At 40.7% G+C, this 20702-nt stretch overlaps 1 long non-coding RNA gene across 1 annotated transcript; it reads right to left on the bottom strand.

The window, feature by feature from the left end:
• Positions 1-2839: 2839 nt before the first annotated feature.
• LOC113027710 (uncharacterized) lies at positions 2840-6653 on the bottom strand. Its single transcript, XR_003273119.1, has 3 exons — positions 6559-6653; positions 4677-4713; positions 2840-3250 (listed from the first exon to the last, which is right to left on the bottom strand). It is a non-coding gene; the product is annotated as an uncharacterized LOC113027710 (long non-coding RNA).
• Positions 6654-20702: the final 14049 nt, after the last annotated feature.

Genomic DNA, 20702 nt, shown 5'->3' with positions numbered 1-20702 from the left:
CCAGCCTTTTCCAGATCCTTCCTCCACCTCCTCTCTACTCTCGCTCCATTACCTTGTCACTTTCTATCTGTTTTTATTGCCGGTCCACCTTTTCTCTTTCTATCACTCCCTCGCCCTATCTTCCTACCCACTTCTTTCACATTATGTTATTCGTCTTTCTTTCTCTTTCCTCCTTCTTTCACGCTTTTACCCCCTCTGTTTTTCTGTATTTCACCACTCTATCTTTCTCCTGTTATTCCTGTGCTGTTTCTTTACCTCTCTCTCTCTCTCAAAAAATCTCCTCCCCGCACCTCCACCTGTGAGTGTTTGTACTTGGAGTTGAGTTCTCCTCATCTTTATGTGTGTTCTCCCTGGGATGCACATACAGATACAGTGTACAGTTTGGTTCATATAAACTGAACATGTTGTGAATCAGTGAGCCAGCAAGAAACAGACACAGAAAAAGGAAGTCTATTATTTTCTAGTCAGCTGCTCCAGCCTCTGTAAGAGTTAGATCATTATCCTGAAGAAATCCTGCAAGCATATCATATCAATTCAACAGAGAACTGTTAAGATTATGTTTTTCCATAAACTTCAGGAAGGCACCTACACTCACTGACCCCTATTTTGCCTTCAGAACTGCCTTAATTCTTCATGGCACAGATTCAGCAAGGTGCTGGAAACATTCCTGGAAACATTAGTGCATACTGAGATGAACGCATTGCACATTTCATGCAGATTTGTCAGCTGCATATCCATGATGGCAATCTCCTGTTCCACAACATCCCAAAGGTGCTGTGTGGGTTTGAGATCTGGAACCATGTTTCCATCTGTGACCCTACCATCTGGATGTTGCCACAGAACCCGAGACTCATCAGACGAGGCAACATTTCTCCAATCTTCTGTTGACCTGGTGTGGTCTTCTGCTGCTGTAGATCATCTGCTTAGAGGTTTGACATGTTATACATTCAGAGATGCTCTTCTGCATTCATCTGCTGTAACAACTAGTTAAATTAGACTCAAAGCAGTCTGTCCATTCTCCTCTGACATCACCCAGAGAACTGCAGCTGATTGGATAGTCTCTCTTTTTCAGACCATTCTCTGTAAAATGTAGAAATGGTTGTGTGGCAAAATCACTTTTCCTCCCCATTCAGACGCTCAGTTTAAACTTCAGCAGGGCGTCTTGACCACGTCTACATCCCTAAATGCATTGAGATGCTGTCATGTGATTGGCTAATGAGATATCAGTGCATCAAAATATCATCTCAATCTCAGACGTACTTTCCACTCATTCTTTTCTGGTTATTATTAAAATATATATAATTTAATTCCTCAATGATCCCTCAGTTTTTTCCCCCTATTATTTTTGCACTCTTTACTGCACTACTCTTCTCTGCCTACTGTACAGCCTACATGCATCATGTGGCTGAAGAAGAGAAGCACAACCTCAAATCACCAGCAGGAGGCGCTGGATGATAAAACTTCTTCCAAACATCTTTTCTTTTTAATGGTTAAAAAAGTTTCTTTGGTATTGGAGAAAATTAAAATAAAAGTGAACGAAGTAAAATTGTACTAACATTAAAGTAATACGTGATGTGCAAAAATATTCAAAACCTTTCATCACAGTTGTGGTTTAATATGCTCAAGGAGGGGTCCGATTAGGGAAATAAATTCGGCATATATGCGAGTTGACATCCCACCCACAGAGAGGGCTATAGATGACCTTTATGGGCCTTTATCATATGCACAACATTCAAGTTTAGCAGTGGAGGAATTAGCAAGATGCGATTGAGGACAGGGTCACTTTCATCCTAGCCTGCTGGGCCTCTGTAAAGACTCCACACAGAGATCAGTGTGTGAAGATTAAGCCACATCTCCTGAGCAAACACACTGATAAATGTGTGAAGGGGGCCTCTACAACACAGGACCACCAAGCCCTGTGTGTCCCCCAGCTGTGTTTACCTATCTCCACCGGCCTGGTCCCCCGATCCTTCAGAACACCCACCTATCTAACTAATCTGTAGGTCACAAGAACACAAAAGTCTTCCCTCCTGATTTTAATTGAAATGGACACAATATCAGAAAAACTTTCACAGTTTACTGCGGGAAAAAAACTTTAATAAACTCAACGTAATAGTTTTTTTGTTTGTTTTTTTAACAAGTGAGAGTCTATTTAAAATGTTAATGAATTGCACTTACATCTTAACTGTGTGATTTTTCCACAATAAAATAGGTGTTACATGTCAGCAATAATTTTATGTAAGAAAATCTGTTGTATGCACTGTTACAGGTTTGTGAGGAATCAGTATTACCTTCTTTCACATGTATTTTCTTATTTACTTAGATTCCTTCTTTATTTGCACCCAGTCCAGTTTTCTCAATGCACATCAGAATTCTGTCTTTTAAGAAAAGATGATGATTATACTCTTATAATATATCTGTAGTGTTTGTCTGTACAGCAGGGATGGCTCGTTACTTTAACCTGGAGCAAAATGATGAGGGACAGTAACACTTTCTAATACGGCCCATATTAGAGCCCAATATGGCACAGGCCATAATCTTCCCTTTTTACATCTCTATTTTTATATTCATTGTGTTGATGTGCATGATGGATGTTTTATTGTTCAGTTGTCTTTTTATTAATTGTCCTTACCAGCATACTTATCAAATAAGCAAAAATAAACATTGGAAAATTAGGCCTACACTGCAAATAAATCATATCTGGGACTGCATTCCCAGAAATGTAAGTGCATTTGATTTGCAAATGCTTTGGTCATTGTTGAGTTTTTGCAAGAATAAACATAAACACACCCTCTTCAGACAATTTTATTAAGGAAATTTGAAAGGGATTGGCCGTAAGAAAGTACTCGATCAGTTTTCTGTGCATTTCCCAGGTGTAAAAATCTATGTAAACAAAGTTGCATGCTAAAAAGGTGGGAGAAAGTGAATAGATTTGGTGCTTATCAATTAAAATGGTCCGCTGTGTTTAAAGTATTCATTGCTTACATTTAAACTCCCTCCATCACAGCTTTTCACCAACTCCTCCCATCCAATATACCAACCGTCGTCAACCCCCCCATCAAACCCAACGGCTGCCCACTGCACCAGCTGGCCGCGCTTCCAGTCACCTTGGCAACGAGACCAGGAAGTTGCCCGGCTCCTCTGGCACAGCTGAAAAGCTGCCACTTCCTGATTGAGTCTGGTCTTTCTTTCTCTGTGTGTAGTCGTTTTCCCATTTGGCAGTGGTCTCCACTATTTAGCGCCAAAAAGCCTGAAAAGACAAAAAGAAGAAAAAAAAGGGGGGTGAACACACTCTCCTTAGGACTGAGCGAAACCCCAGGTTCAAAACGGGAGACACAAAAGCAGCATTTATCCACAGTGGTGGCTCTTAGGTGGATTTGCTCATTTTGAACAGACAAACGTTTTATAGACTTATGGCAGTTTCTTCAAGTGGGTCTGAATGCAACGTGTACAAAACAGTAGAGAAATAAATGCACAAAAAGTAGTTCTACTTTGTTTTCTATAAGAAGATCAACACAGGAAAAGAGTAAATTATTCATGTTCTCAGATATATGTCTAAAAATGTTTGCAAACACGCTGCAATCTGACTGCTTATTCATGCATAAATGAACACACATCAAGCCCTCTGTTAGAATTTTCCTCTTCATGTCCATTGAATTAGCCTGCTCCTTTGGTCAAATGCATAAACTTGAAGATCCATCAGGTATTTAACGTCACTTCCTGTTTCACCCAGCTGGATCTTTCTGACCTGAGACACATTTGATCAATTTGTAAGAAGTTTATATTCCCACAATAACACAGATGATTTTTATTTTTTGCCTTTTTTCACAAATTTGGTACGAGTGGCCCTCTGTGTGCAGGACGTATCTTCATTTGACAAACAATTAAATGAAGTGGTTAAGATCAGATTCTTCCTTAGACTGGGACAAAAAAAGAGAGATCACATTACTCCACTGTTAGCAAGCTTGCACCGGCTCCCTGTGGATTACAGAATCCAAGTGCACTGTTTGTGTTTAAAGCCTTAAATGGTCTTCCACCTGCATGTGTTGGATATACAGCGTGCATATACTCCCATATGGTCTATGGCCTTCAGCTCAGTTAATCCTGATCATCATAATTCTTGCATAGTCCCACACGTATTTTAGTGAAAAGTAATTTAGGCGTTACTGATACTGTAACAACCAAAAAATATAGATTAGTTATATGTGCCAATAACTTATAAAATAGGGTCATTGTTGAGTGTGATCCTAATAACAAAATACAAAATAAAATGAGCTGCATTAGCGCTTGCCACCAAAATTATTTTTGATACCAGTGAAGCACCATATTTTTTTATGTTATTTGAATAGGATTAAATGTGGGTTGCATTGGGTTTCCTCTGGTATTTTCCTCTGGCCTTGTCAATAGTTTTGTAATCATTAAAGAAAAAAAAAAAAGACCAGCTGGCTTTGTAAACGTGCCTTTAATGCATCTTAACTCTAAACATGCTAAAGTTGCTAAATTTGCCTCCTCAGGTTAAGAGTTAAATGAGGGATATCCTACTGCTGCCCCACAGGCAAGTAAGAGAAAAGCCAGAGATACCAGAGGAGTCAAAGGTCATCCACACACCTCTGCAGCCCTGATTAAACTTTCTGACAAAGGGAGGGGGGGGTGGTGAAACAGCTCATCAACTTTACCTCCTAAAAAGATGGATCCTGTGTCTGGATCCGGGTCCTGCACAAACACAAACAGGGAACAGAATGTGCGTTATTAACGAGCATTGAATCAATCATTGCAAAGTTTAAAAAAATAACCAAAAAACTATTTTAAACTCTTAATAAACCAAATACTAAAACTCTAAATAGCACATGTTTTTCATGTTGTCAGACTAGTTGCAACTATCTCCATATATTCAACGTTTTTCTCATCATTTTACTCAACTACGCTGAAATCAAAGAGTTTGTTTTGGAAATCTGCAGTGTTAGTCCAACAATCTTTCACACCCTGGGGGGTTAACAGCTGACTAGCTGAAATACCCTCACTTAAAAAAACAACAAAAAAACACACACACACTACCGTGGATTGATGTGTGATGGCTGGGGATGGAGGCAGCTGCTCAGTGGTCTGTATAATAGGACCGAGATTTTGGAGGGAAATCAAACCTGCTGTCTCAGACTACTGCGGGGATGCACTGGGAAATTCATCCACTCTTAATTTAGCACCGCGTTAACTATCAGCACTGCTGGCATCTAATTAGGAATAACATTTTATTTTCTCTTTTCTGATTACAGGCTGTACAGGGACAGACTGACTTTGTTTTAATTATAATTAACTTTTCACAGTTGTAGGCTAATTCATTACATTATCAACTGAAAAGCAGTTGTTCTGGTAAAGCTTGTGCAGGTTACCAGTGATGACTAATCACTGTATTTTCTAACTTTGAAAACCAATGGGGATCTCCACAGGAGAGAAGGACCCAGCAGGGGTACCCAAAAAGTGACTTTCCCTCCCTGTGTGGTGGTTGTCTCTGCCTTTGTGCAGCTTCTCCCTTAACTCTTCAAATATCCCCTCAGGTCAGGCACTCCGGGGTCACTGGTCTCCACCCTGTCCCCACCCCCACAGCCCTATCCAAAACAATCCAAAGGAGCTAAAGCAGCCATAATGAGCCAGGGGCTACGCATGTGCTGCATGTGTGTGTGTTCGGGCTTGTTTTAGTATATGAGTGGGGTCCCAAACTGGGCACTCACTGGGGTTAGAATTGTGTTAAAATCAGGGTTATACATTTAGTTATGATAGTCTTATAGTAGGGGGCTGGAAAACGCATTGTATATACGTAAAGTGACAATAAAGATAGAAATGGAGATGCCTTTCAGAGGAGTCAGACACAGAAATTCAGACACAGAAATGGAAACCATTGCTTTACATTTGTTTATTCTGGAACTATATACAAAGACAAGTACATGCACAGAGAATCATATTTGTTTATTTATACATAGCTCTTAAGCAGCTTTTAAAAAGCTCCAGTTTCATTTTTTCTTTTCTGTGGATTTGATTAAGAAATTTCACAAACTAGATTTAACCCACTGACCTCTGCAAAGCTACAGTGAATGTGAGAGAATAGTTAGGAGCTAACAGCTAACGTTGTTAGCTAAGATTACTCTTCAATAACTTTTACTAGATTAAATTAAAATAAAGAAAGGACAAAATTAGACTGAATATTTCTTTCTCGTGTAATGAAACTGTTCCTGAAATTAAATGATATAAACAGCCATAAACAGCCAGAGCCAAGAACAAGAACTTGACTGACTAGTGTTTATTTTTAGCTAGCATGTTAGTTATTAGCTTGTTAGCAACATAATATTAGCTCACCCTGAAAGTATACACGATTGCTTTTATGCTGTTGTAGGCATTAAGATGGATAAATTAGTTTCTCCTATGGAAAACTGATATATACATGTTGAAAAAATTTGGAAAGTATATAAGTATATTTTAATGTTTTTGATTTAAATCATATGAACACACTGAAGTCACACACTATAACTAAAAATGGTAAAAGGGAGCATTACTCGCATTACTTACTGGTTTGCATTGCTGCCCATTTGAACCTCAGAAATGCAGCTTATGATCATGCTGTGTTTTTCATTGTGCATTTTCACCACTACAGAAAAAAACACCTCATCTTTAGACTGAAGCCTATCAGCTTATTAGTGGCAAGCTACATAATGCTTACTGGGTACAAAAATGAAACTATTTAGTGTTGGTATCCTGTGAGAGACTTGCACATTAGAATAAGAGGCCTGAAAAAAAAATCTGTTTCTTTAAATGGACATCTGAGACAAAGTGGTTGAGGAGCCAAACAATGCAGCAACCCAAGCCAACATATCTGATTGTTAGAGAAATGATGTCCAAAATGAACACCAACACACTTGGGAGGAAGCTCAGAGTTTAGGATTGTAACCACAATGAGTCACAGAGAAAAATTTTGAAGCCAAAGTATGGTTTACAGTGATTGGCTTTAGCCTCAGTGACACACCTTAAAAACACACGTTTAATGATGTATTCTTTCAGCCATTACACATTGTCCCCAGGCTTTCATTATTGTTTTTTTCATGCACCTGATGATTTGTTTTCCTGCCCTGAAACGTACCACAGTCGTACCAAGTCTCCCTTGCAAAATAACCAACCACCATGAGAGTTACATACTTAAATAAAGATTGAGTAAAAAAGAATTCAACAATAATTAGCCAGCTTTTAACCGAAAGTGGATATCACAAAGAAAGGAATGTTGCTGTGATAGAGGAAAGTTTGGATGACACCATAAAATAAATACATTTCAGACACTCAGGAAATGCTGGGAGTCATTTCAGAACTGCTCGAGTGTAAAATTAACTGTGCTGGTGTGGACTAATATAAACACCAGCATAGCTGAATGATGAACACACAACATGTTCCTGTGTCAGCTGTTAATTATTAGATTTGGATGGAATCAGTGTGAGAAACTCTGGATTATTCTTTAAGTGGCTGATTTGTTTTCCCCCTCTATCTTTTACATAATCCATCTTTTCTCTGTTAACCTGTGGTAACAATACTTTCCATTCTTAACCAGGTTAATACAAACTGCCTATCAGTTCTTCATTAGATGAAGAATGCATGGCCATTAGCAGACACCGAGTTTGGCCTCTATCTAAAGTTTTCTGTGTGAATAGAACAAATACTCGTCTCTTTAGTCTTCCCACAACAATCCAGCTATTTGTTGTCATGTAAAGTTGCTGAAAAGCAGCTTGTCTTGATCCTAGAAGTGTGTAGTCGGCAGATCCTAAATTGGACGGTAATCAGATCAGTGCGAGGAGTTTGACAAATGACCGATGACAAGCACTGGACCCTGGAGGATGGGCGGAGATGCTGGGGGTTAAGGCTGGGTAGGGTCAGAGGTTACCTTTTCAGAACTGCTCAATCGAAGGGCCATTAAATCCCATCTTTGTGAAATTTCTCAGCCTTGGACTGGTCGTCCCCAATCAATGCACCATCTATACCGAGCGAAGGCGAGACGTGGCCTGTATGTGAAGGAATGAGCAGGCCAACATCGTAGCTTCGGCACAGATCCTGGAGTCAGCAAAGTTTGTGGCAATTACTGTGGCAACCTGGGGAGCAACTAACCTGGTTTCATAGTCATATATTGAGCCGTGGAGGCCACACCAAAATTGTCCGTGTGGATTCCAATGTAAGATATTTATAACCCGATGAGATGCTTTGCAGTCAATGATTGACTGATAAGCACCACTGCAGCGATGCTTATCAGTAGAATGAATGAAAAAGCCTTTGTGATCGTATTTTAAGGGAAGATTTGGGGTTTTTTTTGTAACTTCTCACTGTGTGTTATCTCATGTGTAAAGTATGTCGTCTCTGGGGCGTCTTGTCTCTAGCTTTGTTTTCCTACGCCTGCCGTCCAAATTTCCATCACAAACACCTCACCCCGAGTGACCCTTTGCTTTCTGTCTGTTAAGAGCCCCTGATTAACCCGCATACATGTGCAGATAGGGCCCAAATCCTTCAGTTGGGACCAAGTATGAATGTGTGTTTTAGTGCGTATATAAGTGTGCGTGTTTGTGTGTGTGGGTGCGTTCGTGGCATAAAGAGGAATAGTATGAGTGAGTGTGTGAGCTCATGCATATGCGTGCACGCATGAATGTGTCAGGCAGTTCAGGACCATACTTCACGCTTCTAATTATTCAGCAAGTTCCCGCTTCCTCTTCTCGATCCCTTCTTTGCTTTCTCACTTATCTGCCCTGCACAGTTGACTGCAGAAAGAAACCATGTCTATTGAGGAGTCACTCAGTGAGAGGACAGACTCAGTTTTGTCTTCGGTCGTTCCCCTCCCCTCCATCAGCTTCCACTGTTCATCAGTGGCGGGTCAGGCAAATAACCACTTGGAGCTGTGAGATAAATATTTATCGCCTTAGCTATGCTTTGTGGAATTCATAATATCCTGCAAAGATCCCATCTTCTTGTATGAAGTGTAAACATATTGTTCATTATGTCCAATATTTGACATAAAAATAGACTTTTTAAAAAAATAAAACCAAGAAAAAACTGTGTTAAAGCTAAAAAACTGAACCCTTCTGCCACCTGTTGTATACATTCAAATACACCTGTTACCACGAGAACATCCGAGGCCTGCGCACAGCTATACCCCGAGGGGCTGGTGATATGATACCCCTGAAGTAAGAGGTGTGCGTGTATGTGAGAGAGACGTGGAGGGGGGATGTCGGGGTTTACTGGAGCCGGGGAGACACCAAACTTTGTTTTTGGCGGTTCCCTCAAGGGCTTCCTCCCCTCAACAAAGGCAAGCTCATTTGCAACAGATGTATACATCGTTGAAAGGCAGGTTCATTGATGAGTTGGAGGACACTGTAGCGCAGGTGCTGAGAGAGCAAAGGGGAGGGCAGGGCCATGTGCAATGGCATTTTTAAAAAATTAGATCAAAAGGGACTCGGGGGACGAGCTGCAGGTCACCGAGGAGTCTGAATGGAGTTGATGAAAGATGGTGAGAGATAAAGGAAACTCTGGATGCTGATTCGGTGCACAGTTATGCCCCTACTGAGGCTCTTTTCAGAGATTTTAATTGTCACCTGGGGGCTGAAATGCGAAGATTCTCAAGTTACTTCTAAGGCTGGACGACTGATCCGTAAATCACTTAATTTCATTCTTTTAGAATTACGGTTACTTGATGCGGTCACTTTTACTGTCACCTGCCATCCTCTGATGTTTTTCTCAGAGTGAATAATCACATTTTAATGCACAATAAAACCACAGCATGTCACAGTGCGTGCAGCGGGATTTCGATAACACTGGGGAAAAGCAGACAGCAGCGACCTCAGATCATTATAATCAGTGCTGATTGAACGTAAAGCTCAATAAACAATCTTTGGGTGCAAACTTCACAGCATCCCAGCTTTGAAACCGTGACACCTAATCAACTTTATCACTTGAAACTTAAGACATCGAGGTGATGGCAACATTTCACAGCTGAGATTTAGCACCTGTTAAATTCTTCATTATTTTTAGTGCTACAAGGTCAAATGTGATAGACGAAAATGTAATCTTGTCACATCTCTTTGCCTTTTTCTGCCGAGCACTGATGGTGGAGGGTTTTTTAGGGTAACCGTGGCGTTTTTGTGCACGGAGAGATAGCCGAGGGGGTTGTGGTACTGGCATGTGTCTATTGTCTGAGAGGGCCATTGTAAGAGGGGGTTTAAAGTTTAAAGTCTGTATGTGTCTCTGTATGCGTGCAGGCAGACTAATTATAATCTGCCCAGCCAAGGATGACCCGGGCTGACCAAACTCAATTCAGAAGTGGACGGAGTGCAGGGGAGGAGGAAGAGGAGGAGGAGGTGCTGAAGTACAGCCAAGCAGCAGAAAGAAAAAAAACCTGACCATTCAGTTCTTTTGTTTGGACGTTTTCAGCCTTTTACACGTGTTTCTGATCTGCTCAAATATCCTGAGACCTTGTGATTGTGTAAAAGTGAGCTGAGAGTGATACAGCGGGGACTTTTGATGCGTAATATCGCATAAAACTGAAGCAGAGTGAGATATTCTGGGGTGTAAAGACAATATTTGTTGCCATTTCTTTGTTGGTGACGCACATATAGTCTGTGAGTTCCATTAAAGGAACAGTTCGACTATGCTTAATTGCTTCAGAGGCAAGAGTTTGAAAAGAAGAATGACCCTCCCCTAATTATACTGGAGCCAGCAGCCAATTAGCTTAGCTTAGCCTACAGTCTAGAAACTCCTGCTGAATTAATCATTTTTTATACTTTGATCTTTATACAGATTATGGTAGGTTTAAAAAGATTCAGAGGTACTGAGTGTTAGTTTCATGTCTTTAAAAAGAGTAGACTTTCCTTTTTTTTTCTGGAATTTATGCTAGGCTAACTAAGGTAAGCTAACTAACTACTTAACTACTGAGCTAACTACTTATAGAAACTTTAAAACATATTATTTCCTTAATATTAAATATTAATATTAATATAAAGGTAAAGGTAAAGTAGTTTATAAAGTGTATTTCCATGACTTTCCTTAATGTAAGGACACAAAAATACATGTCTTATGTTGGAATATAGCCCATTTTCAAAATTAGGAACTTGTCCTGCGATCTACTGACAACGTTGTATCTATGTAATACCTGGTGGTGCAAAAAATCAGAAAATCTAAAAGTGCATATTTCCTGTGAAAGCAATCCCCACCACTCGGAGCGTGGACTCTTCTCGACTGCTATGCATCTGCCTTGACCGCCAAAACATAGCCCCTTTGTATATTCCCCCCATTGTATCCAAATAAAGGTATTCAAATGTGGATGTGGCCAAGTGGGACAACATCTGTCTTTCCCGTGGACATATGTAAAACACTACACGTATTGTGAATTTTGGAGGGATCCTGCTTCTTCCTAAGTTTTCCCTCCAAACTTATTCGGCCAATTAGAAGAAGTGTGGGGGGTAGAGAATCGGCACGCTAACACCGACAGCGGGGTTGCCCTGTCTGACCCCCAGCTGGGCTCCAGCAAACACACTGCCCATCAAACACATCCTGGCCTGATGCACTATTATAGCGCCACTGGGCCGCTGATAACAATACTGTCATCTGGACTACAAAGAATGGGATTGGGAGATGCACTGGTAATTGCAGCTAATGAGAGTCATAAACGTAAAGTGAAAGAGGCTGAAGATGCTGTGCTCTAAAAGCTAACAACTAACGTGGGTTTCCCTCCAAAAAACAGGCAAAGCAAACCATTTGCAGACCTGATTTGGCCAATAAATGCCAAACAATCAAGACGAGCTCACCCACCCACACACTGTGATCTAATGAAGGAATGTAGTATTTGTAAAGGAGTTCGCTTTAATCTGGCTACGATCAAAAGCTGTGGCGCTGTCTCCAAAAGCTTTGTAGTCTAAAATTACCACCAAACCTCACGTACCACAGGAAACTTCCTGTTGGATTCCTCGGTGGCTACGATGTGTTTTTATTTGGCCCTTTTTCTTCCCTCCCTGCTGCTTACAATCAAAAGAGTAAAAAGAAAGAAGAAAAGAGTTAACAGCGGCGACGTTGTGTTAAAAACCACTTTAAAGAGGAATCTGTTTACCCCCAAGCTCAGCTATTCCCTCGTGTTCGTTTGAGCACTAAAGAATGTGAGAATCTACACAAAGGCCATCGAGGCTGGCCGCAGCAGTGACGCTCTGCCTGTTTAAATCACTCTCAGTCCAATGACACTATCGTCATGTATTTACACTAAGATAAGCAGCTGGATCTGACCTGCTTGGAAGGATAGAGGTGGAATCTTTATCAGGCTTTAAGGATAATCACTCTTTATCACCCTGACACTTTTACAGGTTAACACTTTGAAGGAGCTGGGAGGGACAAGACACTAAAAACCACTTTCAGCTATTCCCTCATTCACAATAACTCACCACAGCAGGTCCACATATTTATAGCTGGCATATGTTGTTTCCATCCCCTTGAAATGAAACCAGGCAAATCTGCAAACTGCTACACCATGGAGCCACTACACGTGTCATTTCATTTAAATGAATAAAATAAATTAATGATAGGCTGGTGGTTTTGTCCCAGCGGTGCACAAAGGCTATCTAATAGCAGTGAAACCGAATGTCTGGAAACATTTATGATGGTTATGGAAAACAAATTTATTATTAGATAACACCGGATGGTACTGGTATCATTATGAAGCCTTTACTGCTTTAATCAGCACTCTAGACCAGTATCTGGATCCATTTGAGAACATGGAAATACAGGTGGAGGCGGAAAAATTCCCATAATGACCATCTCACACAATTTAAAGCCCACAGGTCGCAACAGTAGTAACTTTAGATGTCCAGTGTAGCACAAAGAAGAATATTTCCTCTAGAAATGTAAGAGATGAGAAGGATTAAGTAGCAAAAAATGGTAACATGTAATTCAAGTACTATAAAATTATAGCAAAGAACCCATTTATTTTTTTATGACTCAAACTTTATTAGATTTTAATATACACAAAAAAAACCCAGACCCCCCCCCCCCCCCCCCCCCCCAAAAAAAACACCCAAAAAATAGCAGAATGGACATTGGTGTATTTCAAAGGAACATGGATTGGTAGAGCCTGCAACAAATAATTGAACTTAGGTGTACATACCATTTTGATTACGTTTACCTTTCCCCACATTGAGAGATACATCTGAGACCAACGATCAATATTAATTTTCATATCGCTGAGTAAAGGTTCAAAATTTATCTTTATCAGGTCTGACAAATGAGGCGGGAAGGTGATGCCTAAATACTTAATGCCCTTCTGTGGCCAGGAAAACATACCGGTTTGAAAAAGTGACCTAGGACAATAACTAGTTAACGGAAGGGCCTTTGATTTGGTCCAATTCACCTTATAACCAGAAATAGCTGAAAACATGTTTATTATTGCCTGCAAGGAGTTTAAAGACTTTTCTGGGTCTGATATAAAGAGCAAAATGTCATCGGCGTACAACATGAGTTTATGACAGTCTCTCCCTATAGTGACACCTGGAAAATTGGGCTCTCTACGAATAGCCACTGCCAACGGCTCAAGGGCCAGAGCAAAAAGAAGTGGAGAGAGGGGATCCCCCTGCCTGGTTCCTCTATCTAGTTCAAAAGAAGGCCCTATTATTCCATTTGTGAGTACTGATGCCTTGGGGTGTACATATATAAGCTGAATCCAATTAATAAAGCTTTTGGTAAAACCGAAACACTCTAAAGTAGCGAATAAATATCTCCACTCGACTCTGTCGAATGCCTTTTCGGCATCCAGCGAAATCGCAGCTATGGGAGAATGGCTGTCCTGAACCGCCCACATAATGTCAATTAACCTCCTAATATTATCAGCTGAAGAGTGTGAGCTTATGAAACCAACTTGATCTACATGTACGAGAGAGGTTATTACCCAGTTTAATCGATTAGCCAGAATTTTAGATAAAATCTTACTATCATAGGAGGTCAGACTTATCGGTCTGTAGCTTTTACAGTCAGTGGGGTCCTTATCCTTCTTTAGGATAGGTGTAATGATGGCTTCAGATAGTGAAGGTGGGAGCCTACCCTCTTGAAAAGATTCGTTATAAGTGTTTAAAAGCAGTGGCGCTAGATCTTCTGGAAAGGATTTATAAAATTCAGCCGTATATCCATCCAGGCCTGGTGCTTTATCAAGAGGCCAAGTGTTTAATAACTCCCACTATTTCTTCCACGGTAATGGGATCGTCCAAATATTTCAGTTGATCCCCTGCCACCCTAGGAAGATTTAAAGATAACAAAAATTTCTTTATATCACTCTCTGAAATGCTTGATTCCGAGCTATAAAGATCTTTATAAAAGTTACTAAATATTGTATTAATTTCTTTAGATTTAAAGAAAAGACGTCCATTATTATCTTTAACAGCTGGGATCATAGCCATAGTCTCTCTCTGTTTAATATATCTCGCTAAGAGCCTTCCGGCCTTATCCCCTTCCTCGAAGTGTTTTTGTCTAGCACGAAATAGAGAAAATTCAGCTTTTTGTGACAGTATTGCATTAAATTCATATTTTAACTTGGTCAATTCATTCAAATTCAATGAAGAACGATCATTTTTAAATTTTAAATCAGCAAGTTTAATTTGACGTTCTAGATTTTGAAGTTTAGTAATATTTTCCCTCTTTTTAAATGAGGCATGCTGTATTATATAGCCTCTCAGGAAAGCTTTCAGTGCTTCCCATGCTACTCCTGCTGAAGGGGCAGTAGGGACATTCGTCTCTATATACAGATTGATTTGTAATCGAAGAGACTCTCTGAATGGTGCATCTAATAGAAGGGTCGAATTAAGTCTCCATCTAGGCGTCCTAGCTGTATCATTAGATAGTAGCATGAGGAGATAGACAGGGCTATGATCTGAGAGGATTATGGTACCAATATTACTCGATACAACAGCAGGCATTAGTGATTGGGATACCAAAAAAAAATCTATCCTTGAGAAGGAGTGGTGAGGGGGGGAGAAAAAAGTATAGTCCCTTCCAGAGGGGTTTTGTAACCTCCACACATCTATGAGGCCACACGCTTCAGTCAGCCCTTTTAGGGCCCTATGAGCCCTGGAAGCATAGACTGATCTGGAACTCCGATCCAGTACTGGGTCCATAACCTCATTAAAATCCCCTCCCATAATAATAGGGTAATCCCCCATGTCAGATATTTTTTTCTCTAATTGTCCAAAAAAGGATGGATCATCTACATTAGGAGCATATACATTAGCTAAGATGACCGCCTTCCCTTGAACTTCACACAACATTAACATCCTTCTCCCAGCGTCATCCTTACTCTTTTGGATACATTTAAACTGTAAATGTTTACCAATCAAAGTGGCCACTCCTCTGCTTTTACTAGTACCACTGGCTGCCCCTACATATCCCACCCAACCCACGCATAGCGTCTGAGAATCTTGAGGCAACAGGTGGGTCTCTTGAACAAATGCAATGTCACACTTCTTAGATAAAGGACAATATTTTGTTTTTCTTAATGGGATTATTGAGGCCCTTGACGTTCCAGCTCATGATACTCAGATTATTTCTACTTATAGATAATTTTAAGGTACATATAAAGCGGGATGTTCAGAAACCTGTAATAATGACTAGCAAATTTGGCATCAAAAATTAATAAAAGAAAAAAAAAGAAAAAAAAAAAAGAACCCATTTAAATGCATTTATTTGTAAGTGTTTACTCATTGCTTAAAAAAATACTCATTTGAAAAAAAGGAAACAAAAACTAAAATTCAAATTTCGGCACAATAGAGGGAGACGTCCCTTTTAGACAGAAGCAGCTTCTTCCCTTCATTTTGCTAATGAAATGTCCCCCAGGGGCCCCAGCTGTGACCTTTGACCTCAGACACTATAATTAGGTTATATTTGGAGTTGCTGAAAAAAAGGAAACATCTTAAAAGCACTTAAAAAATGAATTTGCAGAAAGTGCCTTAAAGAGACACAAACATGGATGACAGTGATACATCAGATTTTTTAAAAAGCGTATTTAAGCTAAAATAAAAGCATGGGGGTCGGGTGCGTTGGTCACAAAAGAAAGAGGGAATCAAAAGGAGTTCTTAGGTGAGAGCTTTCTGCGGAGAGGGAAAATCATATTTCTGAAACATTACGTGTTTCAGTATTAAATGATATCAATACTTATCTTAATGTAAACGTTATGTGAGATCCCAACAGAGAACGTTAAAGCACACAGAGTACGAGAGGATTGTGACAGTGGAGCTAAGTGATCTATTACATGTTTAGGGAAGCATTAGAGAGCGTTCTCAGGGCGCCTCTGTGCGTTTCCAGCTGCGTTTGCTATCAGCCCTGCCTGACTTTGTTTATGTGGTGTAGGATCCTCTTGTATTCTGTTTCCCACTGGGCTTTACACTAACACACAAGCACGCACACACACTATGCAACCAACATGAGAGGCACAATGAGAAATTTACTGTCATACAAACAAACACACACACAATCAGGACCCTGAGAAAGTGCAATGAGAGAGCAGGTGTCAGTTTTCACATGCGGCTCTCATGAGGGCCCGGACGGTTAAAAAATCAGCACGAGTTTTTTCTGAGCTCCGAGCGACGGCTTTTCTCACAGCCTCGGGCCGCAATTCGACTCCGACTCCAGAACAGGAGCCCGTCACCTGCATAGAGAAGTGGGGAAACGCCACTATAATGAGTCCTCTCACTGAGTCATGTCACGTCCTGATGGAAACATCATTGCAGAAACGTTCGGTCAGATTTTGTGTTTGATTAGTAACAGCTTCATTTTTCAGCATGACAGTGATGGATAGAAAAACACACAGTGGAGCACTATCAGTCATGGATTGGCATCCCCAGATTCCAGAACTGTGTGGGATCATCTTGACAGAAAGCAGATCAAAAGGCAGCAAACATCCTAAGAAGAGCTTTAAATGTCCTTCAAAAAGACTGTAGAACTACAAGAAAAGAAGCAAATTGAGGCTGTAAAGAAAAGTAAAGGTGTTCATACCAAATATTGACATTCAAGCTCCATAGATTTGGTTTTTTGGGGTTTTTTTGGCTTCCTACCCACATCTTAATCAAAGAAAATCTCCACACCTGCTCACACTGCATAAAGACGGGAGGTGTGGGCAGTCATGGAAGAGGAGTCACAGAACATGTACACAAGTGTTGCAAGCACCAGGATGGAGAAGATAGACAGATACCAAAGAGATTGGCCCTGGACTTGTCCGTGGGACTGGTGTCAAATATGGTGGAGGAGTTCCTCAGCGAGACACAACCAGTGAAAAGAGTGATTTCTGTGATGGTTGGTGCTAGAGCATCTATTTCAATACTGTGCTTATAATATATCAGTGGGACTAGCTTGGGACTAGCTCGGGACAAGCTCGCTTTATTATAAATTGATTCTTGTACTCTTTGGCTACCATGACCCCACTTTTTTTTAGCTGCTCTTCACCTCTTCCTTCTCCTTTTCCCTCATTACAATGTAACCTTGACGTTTCCATCCACCATCCATTTGGACATTTGGCGTCTCAAGGTTTTTCTCAGCGTGTGTCCCAGACTATAAGTTATGTTAAAACCGTTTCCCATGACTAACCTAACAAATTTTCCAGGCAAAACACAGCACACAGCACAATCCTGTGGAGAGAGGGGCATATTTGTACTGCCTCCCTTAGCGTAGGCTTATTATCAGAGCATCCTGACAAGGTCTTAGATCTCATTACCAGCAGGCGCTGTGGAGGAAAACAAACAGCAATGATTTCAGATCAACCAGATTAGAACCAAGGTGCCATGGGAAGCTGCAGAATAGTCTGGGAATAAGGACGCTTTAACTTTTCGACTCATATCAAGTCTTTTTCAGAGACTACTGCCGCTACGCCAAACTTGAACAACGTTATTGTGATCACTCTCTTTTACCACCAACGTCCAAAGCTCAGGGTTCTTGTGGTGCTCCAATATGATCAAAGTCATCAAAACGAGTTGAAAGTGGTGATAAAGCTGTATAAATTTGTAAGATGTCGATTAAGCTGTGTGTCTTTCTGCTTTTATACAGGCTTTATCCATACTTTACACTCACTTTCCTCCTATTGTAAATCTGTAGGCCCCTTTTTTTCACACTAGAATCCCAATATGACATCATCTACGTGGTTCTTGCTCACTTCTTCTTTTTTAAACCCCTGTCATTATGTCCGTAGCAGCGAGAAGAGACAGTGAGAGAAAGTTACAGAATGTCAAGGCCCCGTAAATACCACTAACACCACACTGCCACTACATCCTCTCTGTGTTTGGGAAGTCCCCCCTTACAGAGGAGTACAGGATTACCAAGCAAACAGACACAGGACTAACACATGCACGCAAAGTCTCGTATCTATACAACAGCACTGTTTAAAGACATTCACATTGGCATGCTGGTGAGAACGCAGCAGCAGAAGCACAGAGAGAGGGAGAGAAGGGAGAGGAACCATTGCGGGAATCTGGTTCAGTGGTTAAAGTATGAGGACAAACAGGCAGTGTTTCATTACAGTCAAAGATGGCATTGTTCTGGATGCAGGACGGAAGCAACCAGGTCGGTCGGTTCACGTACACAACGTGACCTTTAATCGTAACTCGCTCACACGGTTTGATTGCAGCTTATGTAATTTGTTGTTCTTTCGCTGTGTGCGTCAAACACAAGGGTCCTGTGAAATCGGCGTGCCGAGTAATGCCACATCTTTGCCGCACAGGTTAAGTGCTTACTTTAAAAATATGTGATGGAGACAGAATGAAAATCAAAAGGCCAAAATCTTAGCTTTGGACACAGCTCGAGTTATTTCACGCTGTTGGTTTTATTTTAGTGCTGCACATCAAAAAAGAAAAAAAGAAAACCACATATAGCCACATCACATAAAAGCGCTGAATGTGATCCAGGCTGGATGTAACTCCAGCTGAGGTCATAACAAGGTCACGAGGCGTGTGTGTAGCTTTTGTTTTAACAGACATGTACATGTGGAAGTGTGCAAACCTGACTGTGCACACGTGGATGCAGTGGCACGTCTTTGAAGTTTGAAGTTTAGGTACTAAATATATTCATGTGTCTTTCACCAGCTCACCACCACCACCATCGCTTTGTGCTTTAAACTCTGCTCCTTTGAAATGCCCGACAGACAGCAAAGCTCCGTCCTGCCACAGACAATAAAGCAGCTGGATTTCTGCACATGTGCCTTTGTGTTGCTCTGAGGCCTTGTCATAACTCCATCGGAGGGGTCTAGACATTTATCACACGCGCACACACGCACACAGACACACACAGGGGCGCAAGAATGCATGCACTTCCACAGAAAGCTACTCGCTCAGGGAGATGGATGGCAGCACTGGCACAAAAGAATATTTGATTTGGTTATAAGTACCGCGACATGAAAGAGAAGCACGGCGGGGGGGCGGTGAGGGCAGAGGGCACAACCAGCAGAGGTGGCTAGATCTTCATCACCATCATATATGTGTGAAAATGGGGGCAGCGTTATTGAACTACTCTGCACGTCTGCCCTTTTGCCCTGTTTGAACTGATATTTACTTCTATAATAGTAGGTGTTACATATTGGCTGCACATTTAGAGGTCTTTGAAGTGGGCCAGGGCAGGGTTGAACTACAATATAAATCAGAGCACTGAAAAGCTTTTAGTAGACAAATATACTTAATTATAACTTTGAATAAACATGTTCTGTGTTTGCTTAAATCTTACAACCATGGCTTCACCACAAAGAGGGATTTTTCTTTCTTTTTTTTTGCACAAAACCAAGCTTTTCAACTCGTTCACAAAGTAGTCGTTATTTCTATGTTTCTTTTAGCCAAGTTTTTATCCCGCCTCGTTTAAATATTTGACCTTAAAGTCAGTGCTGTGCCAAGTAAAAACAGGGCCAGTATACCGATACTTCTAATCTATAAATCATCATTAATTTTCAAATTCAAACACATTTTAATGACCCCTGTGATTTTTTTAAATTTACAATAATTAGTTAACACAACAAAACACACCTTTCAGCTTTCCGTGCAGTTTGAAACTGGGTTTTGTGTAAATACGCATGTCGCTAAAGATTTGGGGTCACTTCTTCTTCTGCTGTTTAAATGTGCTATAAGCTATAAATAAAATAGGCACTGCAGTCAACACAAAAGGTTAATGGTGCATGTTTGAGGTATAGTTTTTCTTTTCCAAAAAAGAAAATTTAACACAAAACCAGCTTTGGTATGATCGATATTTGTATCCATCCGCCGACTTTTACTTCGCATGAGTTGTGTCTGTTCTTCGGCCGAGAAATAAAACTGCAGAGCTTTCTTTAAAAGTAAGAGCATTGTTCTGAGCTACACATACACTAAAAACTTACTTTATTCATATGTATATATATATATTTAGAATATTAAATATTAAATGAAGTACAAGCAGAAGTGACGATGTAGGATGAAGTGAAACTAATGGAGGTCATAAAACTTCTCAGTCGTGTGTGGAGGAGGAGGGGTGGGGTGTTTTTAAACTGCAGTACTTTCTGTACACTCACTCCTCACTCAGGCCAGTTCGTTTGTATCTTGTATGCAGACACAATAGTGAATTGTTACTCGGTTCCATCCTTGCATACAGTTACTCACTCTCAGGGTCAGACCTCCCTCCCTGCCCCCTCTGCTGGGCGAGTGGTTTAAAGTTTCTGTCGCTGC

This window comes from Astatotilapia calliptera, chromosome 8 (assembly GCF_900246225.1).
Source record: "Astatotilapia calliptera chromosome 8, fAstCal1.2, whole genome shotgun sequence".
Classification (NCBI taxonomy): domain Eukaryota; kingdom Metazoa; phylum Chordata; class Actinopteri; order Cichliformes; family Cichlidae; genus Astatotilapia; species Astatotilapia calliptera.
This window is presented reverse-complemented; position numbering and strand designations above follow the sequence as displayed.